General features: G+C 44.0%; 1 protein-coding gene across 1 annotated transcript in view; it reads right to left on the bottom strand.

Annotated features, from left to right (window-relative positions):
• Nucleotides 1-18717, bottom strand: part of fam222ba (family with sequence similarity 222 member Ba) — a 29362-nt gene extending 10645 nt beyond the window's left edge. The window contains exon 1 of the mRNA XM_080866781.1: nt 18583-18717. The gene's annotated coding sequence lies outside the window, so the exon portion shown is untranslated. The remainder of the gene's footprint in view (nt 1-18582) is intronic.
• Between the last annotated feature and the right edge of the window lie 12 nt (nt 18718-18729).

Below are 18729 nucleotides of genomic sequence, written 5' to 3'. Positions count from 1 at the left end.
GGCTTACTGCTGTATTCAAAAACACCACAGATGCTTGCTTAATCAGCACTGAAGAACAGTCAGGGAGCAAATTAAGTCTACAGAGTCCGTGCCCTCCCCGTTTGCCGTGTGGCATCAGAGGAGGGTGGCAAGTGAGCGCAGACAAACAAGCGTCTATGAGAGAGGCAATTACCCACATAACAACCTTGCCATGCCTGTCTGCCGCAGGGTGATGGCTTAAAAGTGTCTTCCCCCCTGCGGGGAGAAGAGACAAGTGGAGGAAAGAGTGACAAAGCGAGAGAGAAAGGTGAAAAGGAGGAAAGAAGGGTACCGGGTTTAGGGTGGTAGTAGAGGGGTGGCGGGGGCTGAACTTGCTTTAAAAAGCAGGAGCTCAAAAAGGTCAGGATGACAGCTCATTTAAATCCTCCCAGCAAGAAGTAGAGACACCCCCCCCCCCCAAAAAAAAAAAAAAAACAAAACAAAAAAACAAGCCTTAATGAAGCTGCCAGTTCTACACAGACACCTGAGGGGATTGCACCTTAGGGTGCTGCATGGGGAGGGGGCAGTTCTGAGATGGATCTGAGGATTTCGGGGGTGTTCTGCCGCACTGACACTGCGTCACCTTTTCTGTTGCTTGGCCTCTGCTCCCACTCCTCTCATCCTCCTCCCCTTTCCTGTGCCTTCTGATTTACAGCCTGGACTGCCATATGGCTGCAATCCCTGCCCTCAAACCATGCATTAACTTTAATTGGGTTGATATGTTATTCTTTTCCCTCTGGCCTTGGAAGGATTTTAGGTACATGGTGCCTTGATGTCAGCAGGCAAGATTTCCAGCCCTCTCTCATTTATCAGGATGCCAAGATTTCACAGAAAGATAACAGCAATCTCTTTGACAACAGGCAGGTTTGGTGTGGAGGAAAGCTAAATATCAAATACAGCAGTGTCTTTGTTAGGAGGGTTTCAAAAGCAGAACGGTGGCAGCAGAGTGAAATGATGTTGGGGAAAACAAAACAAAACCGAGCACATAACTGTCCGTTAATTTGTTGTAAGAACACACACAACACACTACATGCAAAAAAACCCAACCACCCAACAGGCCACCCCCTTCCTGCCTCCCCCACAGCGCCCCTGAATGTCAGAAAAGTGTGCAGTGGGGAGTGCAGAAACAAAGGTCAGCCTATGGTAATGCCCAAGCTGACGCTCTGCTTTGTAGCGCAGAGCAGGCGGACATGAAACCCGACAGACAGAAGCCTGACGTTTACTGACTTGCCTTTCAGCACCACTGCCACAGTGACTTCAAATATACATCACACGCCAAACAGTGGCACTTTCTACAAAGGCGCACACCCCCATGGAGGCTTTCTTTTTTTCCCCCCCTCCCAACACTCAGACTATTTGTATCAGAAGCGGCACGAATACACCTGACAGAGTGTCAGATCCAGACAGGGACCAAGCTCGCGATAGTTGGAGGTGCCTCTCTGCAGGATGTAATTGGACACATGACTCGGTCGCCTGCTGGCTGTCCAAATTGCCCTGTAACTACCAGGGGGTTTAGCCTACTCTAAACAGGGAGCTTGACCCTCAAGCTGCCCATCCATTCAGGTAAATATCTACCCTAATCACCTAATAGTCCTTGTCGTACAGAGACAAGCCCCTCCTGTTATAAGTGGAAACACAGTTGCGTATAAGGAGGCCCAGCCAAGCCAGCTGGGAAGGCCTGTGGAGCAGGGATTGGCTTGGTGGAGTTTAGCCAGGCGTCTCACACTATCAGCCCCGTGCAGACAGACACTACGGGGTTCTCAAAGTATTAGGGGGGGGGGGGGCGTGACTCGGCAAGTCTCCACCAGCTACTTATAGAACTGTAATAAAGCGTGTGAATAACTGTGCGGCTTTCATTATAGACAAATAAAGGCAAGAAGACAAATCAGGACTTGAGCAAGTGATGCGCATGGCTTGTGTCATGTGTCAAATTGCTCCCATAAAAGCTGACCTATATTTTCTTTTCATTCCTCACTGGGGAAAGAGAAATAGAAAGCCATCTGAAAGTTTGAAAAAAAAAAAGATTACAGAGAAGTGAAGGAGGAAGAGGATAGATGGAAGCCATTTAGGAAATGAGACCAGCTGACTGCATTTATGTGCTGATTGTTTTGATCAATATCCTCTCCATCAACTATAATCTGCATTTGTTAGAAATTTGGAAATAGCATCAGGCTAATTGCATAGCATATTAAAATGGGGGGGGGTCACAGAAAATAAGCTAATTAGAAGCAGACATCTACAATATTTGTGCAGAAATACAATGAAGGAGGGGGAAGGTCGGGGAAATAAGGTGAGAAAGCATGTTTGGATGCTGGTATTATATTAGCAGTTTTTCTATACCAATTATGAGCAAAAGCAATTAGGAGAGCCTAGTCACCATGTTGTACATGGCTTGCGCTAACAGCTGAAGAAGAGAGTGGTGGAGAAAGCAGGCTGCTGTTATTTTAATTGCATGTTTACCCCCAGGTTATGGGTCTGAAATAGAGCCAAGAAAAAAAAATGTTGCAGCAGGAATTCAATGCAACTTCACTGTGTTGATTCTCTCAGGGACAGAAAGAGTGAAATTACTTTTCTTTGCAAGCTGAGTCTGAATAGGAGGTAAAGAAAGAAGAAAAAAAGAGAGCAGGAAGATGAGAACAGCTTTTTACCCTTGAATACCAAACCAGAGTATTCTGTCAAAAGAAAGGGGAAAAAGCCTTGGCTCTTGAGCACGGTGGGAAGAAATAACACTTTGGTATGGCCTTCATTAGCCCATCAGGCTGCACAAACAACAGAGGCAGGAAGGATTGCTGTTGCTAGCTGAGGGACACGGGCGTGTTAGGCTATGACAGGCTGGTTTCACAGTTTCACACAATGGATCCTGATGACTCCAGCACATCCCGAGGCGTTCGGGATGGGCCGTTTGCTTTTCAGTTAGCAGAGATCCCCTCATCAACCCCGAGTGTTATCTCGCCAAAAGAGAAAGGGCGAGAGAGTGGGAGATAGCTCTGATCACGAGCAGAGGGTTAAAAAAAAAAAAAAAAAGAAAAAAGAAAAGAAAGAAGAAGAAGCAGAAGAGAAGACAGCCAACCCAAACTCAACTTGCACACAAATTGAGAGTCTGTAAAGTAGTGGTTTCCAAGTTGCAAGAGTGTGTCAGGGATAAATCTGTCAAGTAAGGAAACTGCTGCAATACTGTGGGAGAGAGGAAGACAGCTACTTGAAGATGCTCTTCTTTAGAGGGAGGGAGGGGTTTGTGAAACAACTGGGAGACGGTATGAATGCTCAGTAACTAACTGATGAAAGAGTGACAGTTCCCCGAGGTGAGACGGTGGATGTGGAGCGGAGAGAGGCAGCATGCCCCTAGAATACTGCACAGTCCACAGTTGGATTGGCTAAATCTTTGCATAGGTGTCAGATATGGAGGGTTGGTTTCAGGATGAGAACACAGACTCTTAGAGAAGTTGTGCACCATGAAACTGAGAAAAGGACAGTAACCCTGACAGTAAGAGGCCTCTTCTCTTATCAGGCTGACCCCATTTGTCCTGTTTTGTATTTGCATCAGTAGTTCGTAGCCTCTTGGATGATGACCACAGCTCGTCACAGTGGAGATGATGACAGCGACATGGTAGCGAGATGAGAGAATGAAAACGTATCCGCCTGCAAGTGTCCTGGTCTAGCTAGGATATGTATGCCACAGCTATGTCATGGTCATTACCCATCCACCACATAACTGCTGCAAGGACAGCCAGCCAAAGTCCGTTCTTCAACTTGGGGTCAGTTTCACTAACAGCCACTTAAGCCTGCTTGGCTTCCCCAAGAGCTCTACAAAAGTGGAAGGTAGAGCTAAGTGTGCTCAGCCACGTCAAGGCTGGCCAAGGTCAGACGGGCAGACAGAAAGTGCTGGCAGCGGTGCATGCATGGCGTCATGAATGCCAAAATGCTGGGGCCCCTGACTGCGCCGTTTGACAGACATGTTTACACCTGATAGAAAATGCAGTGTGGATGGCCTGCCAAAACAGAGGGGAACCAAAGTGAGGGGTGCCAGCCTAGTTATTTATTTATCTGCAGCAAATCCATCGAGAGCACAGCCAGAAGCTGGGCATGCCTCAGTGAGGAAAGAGCCAGCCTATTCTCAGACATGACTCTTAAAACACTTGAGGGAGGGGAAAAAAAGACCTGACATACAGTAAAAGAAGAGGAAAGCAAAGATTTCATAAAGCAACACTGGAGATTGGAATTGATTTCCTAACTGTTTTAATTCAGCTCAGAGGAGTTCTGATTGGCACGTATTTAAATTACTGAGAGGCTGTTCAAAAGTCACTCGTGATAAGGTTCAAATACTGGCCACGTCTTTGCTCGGTGCTGCAATTACCATTTGACTTGATCGCTTGGAAGCAAATGTAAAAAGGAAGTACGAGTGCTACCAGAGTGAGGCTGTAGCATCTTGACAATAGTCCTAAATAAAGAAGAAGAAAAGTTTAAGAATCATAGCTGCAAGAACTCCAATGCTAATCCAGCCTTCTGGTAACCATCAGATCACACAACCAGATACAGCGCTCACACAAACACACCATTATCATCGCCGCTCTTTTCATCTCCTCACTGGTGCCACCACATCTGTGTTATCTTCACATATCCTCACATCACACCAGACAACAATGTGCTGAGTCACATGCTGCTGTGTCAGATGTTACACTGTGGGCTTTGGTACCGGACTGGAATATTATGGTTAGACACCAACACTAACTAGAGTAGAATGCAGTATTGTGTATTGTGAGTGTGTGCTTGTTGTGGTATGTGCAGCAAGTGATAGAAATCACCAGACCTGAGGCAGCTGTTTTTTTCAAGCTGCTTGCTTTGTATGTGGCTCTGTAACAAATTGCACAGTTGTCTTAGAAGCAGGATAAAGTAATGCGATATACTGCAATTAGACTCAGTGTACAAAACAATTATATTGATGCACAAAAATAACAAGCCCGACAATGAACTTGTCCCAACACGCACAAATGAAAATGCACGGAAATTGGGCCATTTGGCCTCAATACCTACCTCAAAATATCTCAAAGGATTGACTTCCATACTTAGCCTCACAAGTAAAGCTACACGAAGTACTCTGATGGTCAGAAATCTGAGAATGGAACATCTCATCCTTAACTTTTCCCATCTTACAGCTATAAACCAAAAAAAAGGAGGGACCTACTAAACAATATTCAGCCAGCAGGAGGAGGATGGTCAGTGTGGAAGAATTTGACATTAAAGGATCAGGCGATGCTACCTATTTGACTGCAAGTCAGCCAGGCCCTCTAGCTGGTTAGTGGGGGGAAATAACTCCAGTTAGTGGGAAATAACTTAATGTGCCGAGAGCTAAGCAAGGCAGCATTGTTCCAGCTGGTGGAAAAGGGGGGAAATGAAGATGGAGTGGTTTGATTTCATTTGTTAGCAGGTGCATCCATTTTGTGTTCTTCCCCACTCTCCTCTCTCAGTCAAAGCGCTTATCAGAAATTGGACACCCCAGTGACAAATTGAGCCTGCGATTAAAGGCAGAAAGAGGAAAGCTTTGTTAAGTGCTGCTGATTGGGATCCCAGGCTGCCCTCACACATGTGAGGTGTGTGTGTGTGTGCGTTTGTGCATCCATGTATGCTTGGTACAGAGCCAGGGGCAGAGCTGACACCACCACCACCTCTTCTCCCATTTTCCCCACTCTCCAGGTGTTCCCACGGCTTACATTTCTGCTCTGAGTAGACAGCAAACAAAACCAAATCAATGCAGCTGTTCACCCAGCTCTCACTCTCTCCTGCTCTCTCTCTCTCTCTCACATACACATACACAACATGTAAAGAAAACGACATACACACACGTACATATGCACTAGTGACTTCCCCCTGTAGGAATAATGACCTCCTCTGTATATCCACTGCCTTATTATTGACATGTATGCTGTGTTTAAGAGAGGGAAAAAAAGTTAAGTCTCTGTGTGTTTGTCCCACTCAGACCCATATTATTGACCCAGTATTAACCAGCTCTGGCCTGTTTGCAAGGGCTGAACTGATTTAGTGGGGGTGCAGGGTCAGAGCAGCTCTGCTTAGCAGAACTGTGTAAGCGCTGACTCTCACAAATCATCCTAAAAGGGCTTAACACACAAAAACAGCTTCCAGTGTTACACAGGCCTGCTGTGAGAGATTTATCCACTGTGCCATTATACTAACTGGCCTCTCTCCCATATGAGCTGTATAGACACCAGTACAAACACATAAAGAAAGAACTTTAATTAGACGTATGCCTGATCCAACTCTGCGGGAAAACTCACGTCAACAATTCTGCTTTAATGCCCTCCATTACAACTGTGTTTACCAGAATTCTTCCTATTTAATGCCGTCGCATTTCTCACATGCTTGGTTTAGATAACTTAAAGTCTTAAGTGTGGCTTGTGAAACACTTGTGAGCACCAAGTGGTGAAAGAATATCAGTAATTTTAAAAATCTAGATGCTTCAATAACTCAGGGCCATGCTGCAATTAATAAACACTGACCTCTAAAAGAATTTTAGTGAACTAGCGCTTTATCTTAAACTCTGGTATGTTGTATGCTGTTTAATTGCTTATTGGTTTATAAAAGGCAATGTGTGGAAAACACTGCAACATGTTTCAGCTTTTAAAGCCAGAAAATGCAGGTTTTTACCGTCCACTTGTTCAGCTGGTAAAAATAGATTAAAGAGTTGCAGGTCTGGTGGCGACGACCAGATCTGTTGTCATACACGTCAAAAACAGATAGCCATTTCCCTGTTATAAACAACATTGTATATGTATTCAGTAAAGGCTAATCTACGTCCCTCCAGTGTCTATTAAAGGTTGGGAAGGTCAGCCGCCTCCATAGCAGCTCTAACATTCAGCCTGGCCTTCCAGCGATGCTGAACCCAGCCCTTCTCGTATCTGGTGGTCATCTGAGAGAGGACAAAAAAAAAAGAAGGCAAATGCAGCTCTTTCTCCAGTGGACAGCACTGTATGAGAGGTGCTTCTTTTGCCCCTGGCAACACACAAGACATTTGCAGGTTTCTTTCATCTCCAGAGTTTATGTGCGTGCCTCTCCACCCCAGCTCTTTCCCCAGCACACAACAGCTCGGGGTATCGGGCAGCCAGCCGGTGACTCTGTGGAGAGCCAGGCAAATACAGGCCCAGTATGGCAAACATATCACCTCTGTGTCTGCATGGGAACATCTGGCCCTCCCAGGCTGTGAGGGCCCCTCCGTCTGCCTGTCTGACAGTGAGCCTACACACACTCTGTTGGTGTATACTGGTGTTGTCATGGCTCCACAGTTTTTACTCCTACACAGGTACTGGTTTATTATACAAACAATCAACAATCTCTACAATACCAAAGCAAACAGGCTAAATGTCATAATCAAACACAGGACTATTTTATGAATATTAAATTAAATCACTGAGCAGCTTTAATTCAGAATTTGAACACAGCCAGATACTGAAGTTAATACTGTTTTGCACAGACAAATGTGTTTATTTTGCAAGTGAATTGCAAAATTCAGCTGCAAAAGAAACCGTTAACTGCTACATGCAACCATTAGTTTGCTCTTTTCTGTGATGAAAAGAAGCAGATTTAACTTACCTTCTAACCATTTCAGACAGTTCTGACAGAGATTATAAATAAATAAAAGGCCAATTAATCATGAAAATGGTTGATATTTATCTGTGATTTTAAGCTGGTTAAATGTTCCAAGATTTCGCAATGAAGACAAAAATATTTTAAAGCCATTAAATAATGTTTTACGATGGAGATTTCTTCATTTCCCCTAGCACAGATCAGTAAATCACAACAAAAACATGACAAATAAATTGAAAACTGGTAAACATTGGCATTGGCTTCTGAAGCTTAAAATATTTAAGTATACTCCTGTAGCAGTGACATAGGGTCATGTGAGTAACAGAGTTAACCCAGCTGATTAAAACTCCTTTTCCTGTCCCTAGCTCCCCCTCTCTCCCTGTCTTGCATCATGCCTGCTCATACAGATCTCCTGTGGCCGTGCAATGATTCAAGACTGATGAGGCGTGCTCAAAGGTCTATGCCACTGAACACAGCATTAATGCACCCAGCAGCAAATTTTTTGCCATCGACCCCAGTTCCCTGCAATAAGGACAGAGCCATCAATCAGGCAGAGATAGCAGACACCAGACACGGGCTGATGAAGTAGGGGACTTTGGAGCTAATGACAAATGGATCTCTCAGATATGGTCGCAGTATAGTATGACAATCCACCGAGAACACTTGACCTTTAGCAAAACCCTCAGCCACTTTTTGCTAACATCATGCAAACTGCTAAGAAGGTTAAAAAAGTGTTGTTGTTGTGTGAGAACTCTGGGGTCCAGCTGAGTCTCAGCCCGGTCACTGTCAGAGCTACTTCTCACTGGCCCAGCCCTCCTTTTTTCTCACACCAAAGCTCTGGGAGTGACCTTCAGCAGGCATGCTTGTCCTGCTAATTGGGGTCTCTACAGAGCACAGCAATCCACCCCCCACACTGCACTGGAGGACGAATTGTGGGACAGAGGAAGCAGAGATAGGAAGGCAATGTTTTTGCGGCAGTAATGTAATATATATATATATATATATATATATATATATATATATATATATATTCATGCCTTTTTAATTTGTCATTTATTAAAATTATAAAGCTTTTAAATTTAATGTTGCTGAAACATCAAAATAATAATAATAAAAATAATCTATCTGATCGGGAAATCACTCATCTTTGGAAAAGAGAGTTTGTTACAGAGAAATGGCTCTTTCCAAAATAAAAGCTATACTATACGCTTCTTCTGGGGCATATTCTCAGCAGCATATTACACATATCAGGTTCTGTGAAGTAGCGTAACATAAGCAGCATGGAAAGTGATAGGAAGACAGCATCTGCAGACTGTTCAAGTTTCTTTTAAGTGTTCTTTATTTTCTGGCGTTGCCTTTCAACAATTGTTTCACAAAAACATAAGAACCTGTCAGTCAAAATCTCACCTGCTTTATACAGAATTCCACTCACACCTGGATCTCATTAACCTCTACCATTGGGAAAACAGGGTAGACTAAATAACACAGTCTAGACAAAGAAACAGGAATAAAATAATTTTTCCACTTAACAAACTCATTCACCCAACTAAACAGTTTGAAAAGTCAATCTCTTCACTTCATTAGGTTATTTTAAATGAAATAAACAATTTTACACAAAAGAAACACCCCTTCATTTGGTTACACCCAATTGACATGATCAGTGACATCATATCCTATAAAATCAGGAAGTACTGGGGCGGCCCTTCCGACATACTTGTTTTACACATAGGACCTGCTCAAAGGAACAAACAGTGGTAAGTATAACCAAACTACATAAACAAATGAAAGAATCCAAATCAATTAATGATGAAGTGACATTTAGCTTTAAGTACCTTTGCACAGATGAAATGAATATAACCAATGCTACCACAAACAGACCCGGGATAGTATGTAGAGCCAAGGTTGCATGTGCTGTGTTTACATTAAAGCATTATGATAGACTATAGGATAACGGAACACAAAATAACAATATATGCAAGTGACAAATGGCAAATGAATTCTGTCCTAGCCACTTTGTCACAGGTCCCCATAAGGAGAATCATGTGCTGTCTAAATGACTCGGGTAAAGTTTGTAGCATGCCTGCTTGTTGTTTTTGTCTGGTTCCACTTGACTTTGCACTAGGATGATGTCGGTGTAAATGTGCAGTCATATTCGTTGTGTTCCCGCTAGTGCCGTCAGCGTTAATCTCGTTAAAATGACATAACGCGGCAAATCTCCGTTAACGAGTTAACACGGATTGTCCCGTGCGTGAGGCTGGACGGTGTCAACACGTTAACAAGCTAACTGCGCTAACGCACTAGTTCCCACCAATTGAGCATTGCGTGGCACATCCGACATTGTTTTACTTTTGTCCATGATGCGCTTACCATCAGGGTATATATGTATATGTGTATATATGAGAGAGACCTATATTTGAGTGAGTAAATCCATTTATCTCATCAATTAAAACTGTGAAATAACATGATATCAGAAAAAATGCAATATGAATGGGCCAACAGGGTCAGTGCTCAGCTCTCAGGAACATGGAAAAGACAGTGACACGGTTAATTTAGAGCAGGCTCAGGCTGGCTGCAGCTGTACACTCTGCGTTTGCCAACACATCATCATATCAGGGCCACTTCCTATCAGTGTGATCAGCACTCAGTTTAAAAGAGGAAAAAAAAAAGAAGAGGGAAGAAAGCGTACAGGAAGTCATCCTGTAAAAACAAGATACAGAGAGCCCTTTATGGTGGGAAAAAGTCAGTGGACCATTTTCTCACAAAATGTTTAAGTGTAAAAGACATGTTTGTGAAGGAATTAGAAGACATGGAGTGAACCTGGTAACCATTTTAAAGCAGGTTTGTGATAGATCCAGTGAATGAGACTTTAAGCGAGAATAGCCATGAATAGAAAGGTCTGCATTTAATTTGCTAATCCATCATTCCAATTGTAGTCTGTAACAAAGGAAGAGGAGAGTGGTGGGGCATTCAGAGGCAATGGAGCATGCTGAGGGGTGCGTGTGTGGTTCTCCATGGAGCCAGAGAGGCCATGGCCCTTGGCCCTAAAAGCCTAGCCAGCACTGGGAAGAATTGGTTCTGATGAGCTCAACGCAGGCAAGACTAATCCCTTCATGTCCAAAGAATTGTTTAACTATGTTTGACTGATTAACCCAAACCCCTCGTTTCCACTTACAATCTATTTGTTCAATCAAGTCCCCTGCACTCTTCATGCTGCAGTGTGTGGGTGGTGATGGAGAGGGAGCAAAAGAACGAGGGAGAGTAACAAAGGAGGCTGCAAAACAATCCATTTGGAGGAAGCATACAGAAGTCAAAGGACAGGGTTTTTTGTTCTTCTTGCAATTCTGCAAATGCACGAGTTCCTGCAAACCAGCTGTTGCGAACATTCAAAGGTCAGAGAACTCTCGCCTTGAGAGATGTCAACTAGAAGGCCAGGAGAAGTGGTGCTAGCATACCACACTGGGATGCTGGTCTTTAGTAGCTTCCTAGGAAAAGGAAATTTAAAGGCACTCTCCCCTGCGTGGAAAAGAGGTTGCCAGGAAGATTAACCCAGCTTCCTTTTATAGCCCCTGACAAGAGGTTAAATCACACATTACACTGCCTGAAATGTCTCTTAGTAATTAGATCAAGAATATTACTCTCTCTTCTTCCCCTTGCAGAATGCAGCTGATCAAAGTCTAATGATGGTGTCAGTGCCATTGGCAGTGCTGGCTGGGTAAATCTCCCCATCGGGATGGCAATCTGTCAGGGCCGCAAGTCCTGCTAAACAGCACAGGACATGAGCACAATGGTGCTTGACACAAAATAGACTAAATGAACCGCATCCTTTACCAACAAGCCGTCCATCAGCGGTGAACCACTAAAATTCATCCCTTTGTTTGAGGTCTACAACTGTGTTTATATGTACACAATCAACTGAGTTATATAGAGAGGCTGGTGACATCTGTGGGTTTTATCCTGATAACTGTAAAACCCACGACCAGCTTATCTGCCGTCTTTCCATGCCAGAGCAGATCTAAGCAGCACCTGGTCCCTTGATGGGGTAAGCGGGCTACTGGCTATTAATTACAGAAAGCTGACACGCAGAGAAGGCAAGCCCTCGCAATGAGACCCTGGGACGTCAGATACACAGCAAGACGAATGCTTTTCTGTCACACAGCAACATGACCTGCCTCAGGACTCTTTACTGCAAGTACTTTCAAGTATGCCTTTCAAATTGTGGCCCACCCTTCTTCCTTTGCTCCCACCCTGTCTCCCCCCTCTATCTCAATCACATTCTGCGGATGTTACACTACTTCAGGGGATATTTTCTGACTAATGCAAAATGCTTGTGCAGTGGCATGATAAAAGTTGGCATTTTCCTTTTCTAATCCAATGCTTCCTTTGTAAACAACCTCGCTTTTTTTATGTGTGCGCATGTGCTCAGGGACGCGGGCAGGGGATGCAAACAAATCGCACGTAATGGTCAATTTCATTATTTGCTCTCAAACTCAATGGCCGCAAACAAAAGGGGGAAATGGCAGGAGATATGCCAATCATTTATTGTTGAAAGATGCCTGACGAAAGAGGCCCTATAAACCTGACAGCTTTTTCCTTTTGTCAGTCCTTAGCACAATCCAGCTTAAAACGGGAACCCAGACAATGGACTTCTGCAAGAGGTCTGACCCTAGTCTTAACCCCATACAGGTGGTACACATGAAGCACAGACGAAACATTGCAATGGGAGGCCTGCTCTCAGAGATCTTTTAGACAAGCACAAAGACAGCTCAATGCCGCTAAAGTGAATTTGCTGAAAAGCAAATCCCCTTGAATAGATGAATGGTAAAGTCTCATTAGGTGTGGACTAAAAGCATCTGTTAAAGAGCGAGTCATGAAAAGTAAAACTTTACAACTAAATAGCAGTACCGTATTATGCTGTGAAGGCTGCTCCCTTTCAAGTGTTGTCAGAAATGCAATAGTTGTGGTTCAAAGTTTAAATAGCTCATTTTTCAAACTCTTCATATACAAGAGGGGAAAAATGATCTGAATCTGTTGAGCAAAGAGCAAACTTCATAATAAAACAGCTACATCAAGTGTGGTCTTCCAGTTCAGAAGAATAATGTGACTCTTGTCTGATTGCTGCTCAGTTGAGTCCAACTACAGAGTTGAACTATGAACTGTGATTAAAGCCAACATCCCCCTACAGAGCGACAACCGCATCTCTGCACATTCCAGGAAACTCAGCCAGCTGAACACAGCAAATACACCGGAGAGGAGGAGACATAAACAACGTAAGATAGTTTGAGAGCTCACCGATGTTTACTGTCTCACTAAGTGCATTTCATCCCCATTGCTTTCACAGCAGCAGCGGTATTTCAGCATTCAGTACAGAGGGGCTGCTGATGCCACAGGTCTGTGTACAGAGGGCTCAGTCACAGGCTGAAGAGACTGTTTGGACAATGTAGGTGTCAGACACACTGCCTGTCTGGAATAACGATTCACTTCAGCTGCTACAAAACATCCTCTGGTTCCTTTATGGAGAAGGAAAAAAAAACCCAAAACTATCTTGACTGTTTTTAAAAGTCTAAGTGTTGAAAACTGATAAGGAATTTCTTTGTTTGAACTGGTGCGTTGCTACCAGGGAGAAAGGTCTGCATTTGCTTCAAATAGGCACTGAATGACATGCCAGAGATTAGCCTCTGAAGGTCACAGTCTTAGCCTATCCTTTCAGATGCTTTTTACAACGGAACCCCAGGCCCTTTTGAACAACAGGAAGAATGTCATCTGGTTACTTTTCAAGGCACGGAGATACCATTCACTGTGGCCAACAATGGAAGCAAACAGGACCAGAGGGTTAGGAGGTTATAAAGGACCCCATTCTAAGCACCACTCTGTCTCCAGCACGCTGCACGGACACAGAAAAAACACACCCACACACTGAGGCCCGGAGAAGTGGTGTAACTGATGATAAGCTGTGGAGGGTCATGGCAAAGCGCTGTGCACTGACCGCTCTCCTCGACAGCTCTCTCAGCACAGCCTACGTCCCTTTCGAGCACAGAGCTTAACACCCAGACCAAGCCTCTGAGCCCCATAGCCACTGTCAAAGTCATTCACTGCTTTGTCAGTTTGAAAGACAACTGTATGATACCCTAAAGTATATCCTTCAGGCAACTGTGACCTGCTCAAGATTACATAGAGGAAAAAACAAAAAAAGTCAAGCAGATGAAGTCAGAATGCACTGACCCAGATGTAGGCCTGGAACTAAGCTTGTATTTGGGCAAAAAAAGATGAAATCTAACCTTGTAACAGGAGGGGGAAAAGGGAGAATTTTAATATACCAGTGTGCTATTTTCAATGACCAGGCCTTAACAAAAATTATGCCATTATTCAGGTTGTAAAGCTTGTCCCGAAAAAGGCTCTCAGGCAACAGACAGAGCTGAAATACTTCACCAATTTAGTGTCTAATGAACCCTCTGAAATATTAAAAATAAAGCCCAATTAGCCGAGAGCATTTTACATCTCCTCCCTCTCTAATCCTCTTGTAGCTAAGCTTTATCTAATGTCTGTGCCAACTATGACACTTTGAGCTCACTCTCCCCTATATCCCCACCACTTGATATCCTCTACAGCTTCACTGCTGCTTTGTTGTGGCATTCTTTCTGACCCCACAGACTTGGGTCAGACTCTGAGCCTCCCTGTCGGTGGATAATGATGCCCTGACATGTACAGTTGGCATGGTCAGTGGAAAACTGCAGCAATAACCGTGGACATGCTAATGGCATCTATTAGGATCACTTAAGAGTGATATGGGACTCGTCTGGCGACCTCTTATTAGACAGCGCTTGGTACTAGGAGGCGGAGAGTGCCCGTGGAGGGTCAGTGATCCAACTGAGATGCCCTTCTCTTGTGCCATAAACAGATAACAGTATCTGCCCTGCTCTTCTGCTGTTCCTGTGAAGATGGAGGTGGATAAACAACCCCGTCATCTGCAATGCCTCTGACAAGCCTGATCACACAGATGCTCTCCTAGACCTAGCCCTGTTCGTCCTACTGCACTAACTGTTGTTATTGCTGTGAATGGCACTGTGAGGCTTAGAGATTTGTCCATGATTACCCTCAAGCTGAAGACATAACAGTTTCAGAAAGCCCTTTGCTCCTTGTGTTTGTAACATCACTCCCTGGCTTAAGGGCTCGGCTTTGCTGATTATGCAAACTACCAAGCAAGAGTGGGGCTTTATTTTTCTTTTCTTTTTTTTGTTACCCTAATTGGACCTGCCAGCTAGCATGCAAATCTATGCACAAAAATGCAGCAAACAAAGAAACAAACTGTATCTTCATATGAAGGCTACTGCCTGCGGTCACTGCACAAAATAAAAGCACCCACATGAACCAAACTGAATACCATGCAAACAGCTGACCCACAGCCTCAGTCCTGCAGTTGAGTCTCTTTTCTCAGAGATATCCAGAAGTTGCCCATCATGTTGTAAACACTTGATCTGGATGTATCATGTGGCTGCAGTTCTCTATGCTGAGTCTGACCTGCGTTTCACCCACATACTGAGTCTCCTGACTTTCTCACAGAGGCTACCAAACATCTGTTCACTGTCTGAAACCAGACTCATTCAGCTGAGAAGACATTGGGTGGCCTCAGAGAGAGTTTCTCCAAGTGGTGGGTGGCTGAGTGGGTGAGTGTGGGCTGACAGCTGCCCTGGTGATGGGAGGACTGAAAGGTGGAGCTGGCGGAAAGATCAATGGTACCTAGGAAATCTCAGTCCTTCTGCCTGGCACCTGGGTAGAGGGGCAGCCTCATTTAGCAAATGGAACTAGTCAACAAATCATTCTCATCTAAAATGATCAGGTGTGGAAAATAGAAAATATGCTGGGCATAAAATTCACTGACAACACCTGTGAGCGATTAAACATACACAGGACCCTGCAGGAAAAGAAAAAAAAGAAAGGTACACATGTATTGCACTGGGGGAAGAGCACACGGTTACACATTTCCATTTCAAGTACAGTCTCTAAAATGCTACATCAAATCACTGGCTTTGAATGAGCATCAGCCAAGAGGCTCATTCCGGCACAGAAAAATCATTGCATCAAAAATATGTTGGTTAGCTGAGCAATTTCACAGTCAACAATCAGAGGATCGGGACTCTTCCTCATCAATGTGTTTTAATGAGCTCCCCGTGAATCCCAACAACAGCTGAAACATAAAAGCTGCCTAAGTTCTCTGGTTCACTCTTTGTACCTTGTGATCTGTTATTCATAGTCTTGCTCTGAAGTCTCTCAGAAATAAAGCAGAGCTTTGATGTTATCCTCTTATTACTGCTGTCTGAAACAAGCCTAATGTTGGGAATCAGACAGTTTGGCTGTCGAATGGAGAACCTTCTGCAACACAAAACCATCTGGGCTTCAGTGTAAGGTGCTCACAATGATTGGTTTGAACCTTGTGAAGCTAGTCATCACTCACTAATATCTGCTTTGCCATGTGTTTGCAAGAACAACGTGTAAGAATAGCGTCTGGAAAACTGCGTAGGCGTGCATTACAATCACACTCGACTTATTCTAAACCCTCTAATCATGTGTGTTCTCTACAATATGTAGCGTTTTTCCCCCCCATGCCATAGTTTTACGTCACCTGCGGGCCACAACAAACAGAGGCAATAGCAGCCAAGATGCTGCACAAGTACTTTAGAGGAAATTGCCCTCCTCTGCCCTTAGTGTAGATCAATATGTTCAAATTTGTCAGTGGCTGGCTGGGAAGGTGAAAAAAAAAAAAGGGGGAAAAAAAACTTTGCTTTTCTTTCAGTTTGCCCTCAGCAAAGACTCAGGATTTGTGGTGACAGGTCAAAGAGTCAGCACATGACTCATGGGCAGAGGAGGAGAGACACTTTTGAAAAGGCATGCAGAGATCTAATTAACACATACATTCAAGTGGTATTTCAATTTGCTGGAACGCTGTAATTTTCTACAGAGCTGACCAGCGTGACATGAACGAATGAACCATGCGCTCATGACATCCAGACTTATCTGCAGCCTCTATAACTAAGAGCAAACACGTCATTTTGAGACCTAAATAGAAGCAACCACATACCCAGTGGCACACACACAGAGATATATTCACTGACATAACTGCTGTCATTAGAGGTGAACTGCATTTTACAGATGGGCAGAGGCCTTATATTAATTTGCTGTTGAGCCCCAATTAAGCTTCATTGTGCTGGGAAACATAGCATCCCAATGCAAAGAGGGTTCCTGCTACACGATAATTGCCAAAAAAAATAAAAATAAAATAAAAAATACAGTTCTAGGGACACCCCCCGTGCCCCCCGAGTTTCCCCGACAACAAGGTCTGAAATTTAATTATCCGCTCTTTGGAAAATATAGAGGAAGAAAGCTACATTGCAAAACTGCACTTCTGGGCAAGTAATGTGAGGCTCTTGTTTGAGTAAGTGCTGGATATCACAGAGCACATCCTTCCCTCGTTGCTATAGACTAGACAGTCCCACCTTTGTCGTGGTAAAGAAGAGATAAAAGGCTTTTTTACATAACGACAGATTATTATTTTTATATATATATATATATATATATATATATATATATATATATATATATATATATATATATATATATATACACACACATACATTTTTATTTCAAAGGGGCATGCAAATGTAGACAAAACACTTTTATTAGTTTATTTTTTTAAATCGCTGGATATTTCACAGTTTTATCATCTTACCATGTGAAGCACAAAGCAGATAACTTCCATAGTCCGGTCAGTCATAGAACAGAAGAGTTGCCTTTTAATCAAATCCGTCACAAGCTCCATGACATTACAGACCGATTACAGCAATAAAAGCAGAGCAGCCAAAGACAACACGGACAGGCTGTGACAACATTAACATTCCGCCGTGTAAAGATTGGGCTCGGAGGGGGAGAAACGTCGATATGATCCCATTAGTTAAGTGCGCCCTTAGGATACCCGAAATTTGATCAGAGATAGACCTTTTCCTTCCAGACACGAACCATTAGACGTCCTAGCATTAAAAACAGAAGCTGTTCTCGTCCTCTGAAACTACTCCTGCACTCCTCCTCCTCCTTCTCCACCTCCTCAGCGGTCGAGGTTGTGCGGCAGGATCAGGATGAGCTCGGTGACGTCAACCTTTTGTTATCACCTTTAACACTTGCTTTTGCAGGTGGAAACACTTCCCCGTGGCGTTATGTTTAAGAGGTGCCATTTGCAGACGCGCCTGGAGAGCAAGGAGGGCGCACAGCATCTGTACAGTCGAGTGGAGACGGCCGAGACTCTAAATCTTGGCAAATGGTTGCACGCTTTCATGATTATATCGGACACTAGCCAGGGGTAGACAACTTTGAAGGTAGCAAGCAGTATAAAATAACCTAACTTGTAACTTTCATCCGCAACTGGCTTCTTATTGGAGAACCACTTACGATTTAGCTTGAGATGAGGCGCAAAACTACCTGCATCATTGTTGATGACATTTTTAATCTGTGAACATACGAGTGTGATGATGATGACGATGATACTTTAGCAGGCAAATACAGCTCAGCTTAATCCGCACTGGTGGCTGTCACATTGCACAATATAAACTAGCTAACCAGCTGAACACAACACAACATAAGCCCAGTTTGTACAGTTATCATCAGCTCTAACCGAGAATTTATGGCTTTTCCCTCTAACTAAAACATAGTTGAGTATCAGAGAGATTTAAGCCTTTGATGGGAGCTTTACAGTAGATACAGGGCCAATGCAGGAGAGCAGTACAGTTGCTATAAACCTGTATGTTACCAGTCAGCGTGCCAGCTGACTGCCCAGGCTCCTGGCTAGCTAACCTAGCCAGCCAGTCTGAAACATACACAGTCCCATTGTTGCCTTCTCAACCTTTCCTAATATTTACGCCACACTCTCAGAGGACGTCACACGGTGTCGGACAGCAGGCGTGTTATAAAGATACAACTACTTACTCTCCGTTTACCTCTGCGAAAGGCATCGTTTAGTACGTCGCCATGGTTTAAAACGGACAGATTTTCTCCCGTTGCCCTGTGCTGCCGAATCACTGCTGTTGCTGCTGTCTGCGGCAGCAACTTCTGGCGCATGCGCTGTAGCTGGGA

This window comes from Rhamphochromis sp. 'chilingali', assembly GCF_963969265.1.
Source record: "Rhamphochromis sp. 'chilingali' genome assembly, chromosome: 19".
Classification (NCBI taxonomy): domain Eukaryota; kingdom Metazoa; phylum Chordata; class Actinopteri; order Cichliformes; family Cichlidae; genus Rhamphochromis; species Rhamphochromis sp. 'chilingali'.
The sequence above is the reverse complement of the archived record's forward strand: the minus strand, read 5'-3'. Positions and strand labels throughout refer to the sequence as shown.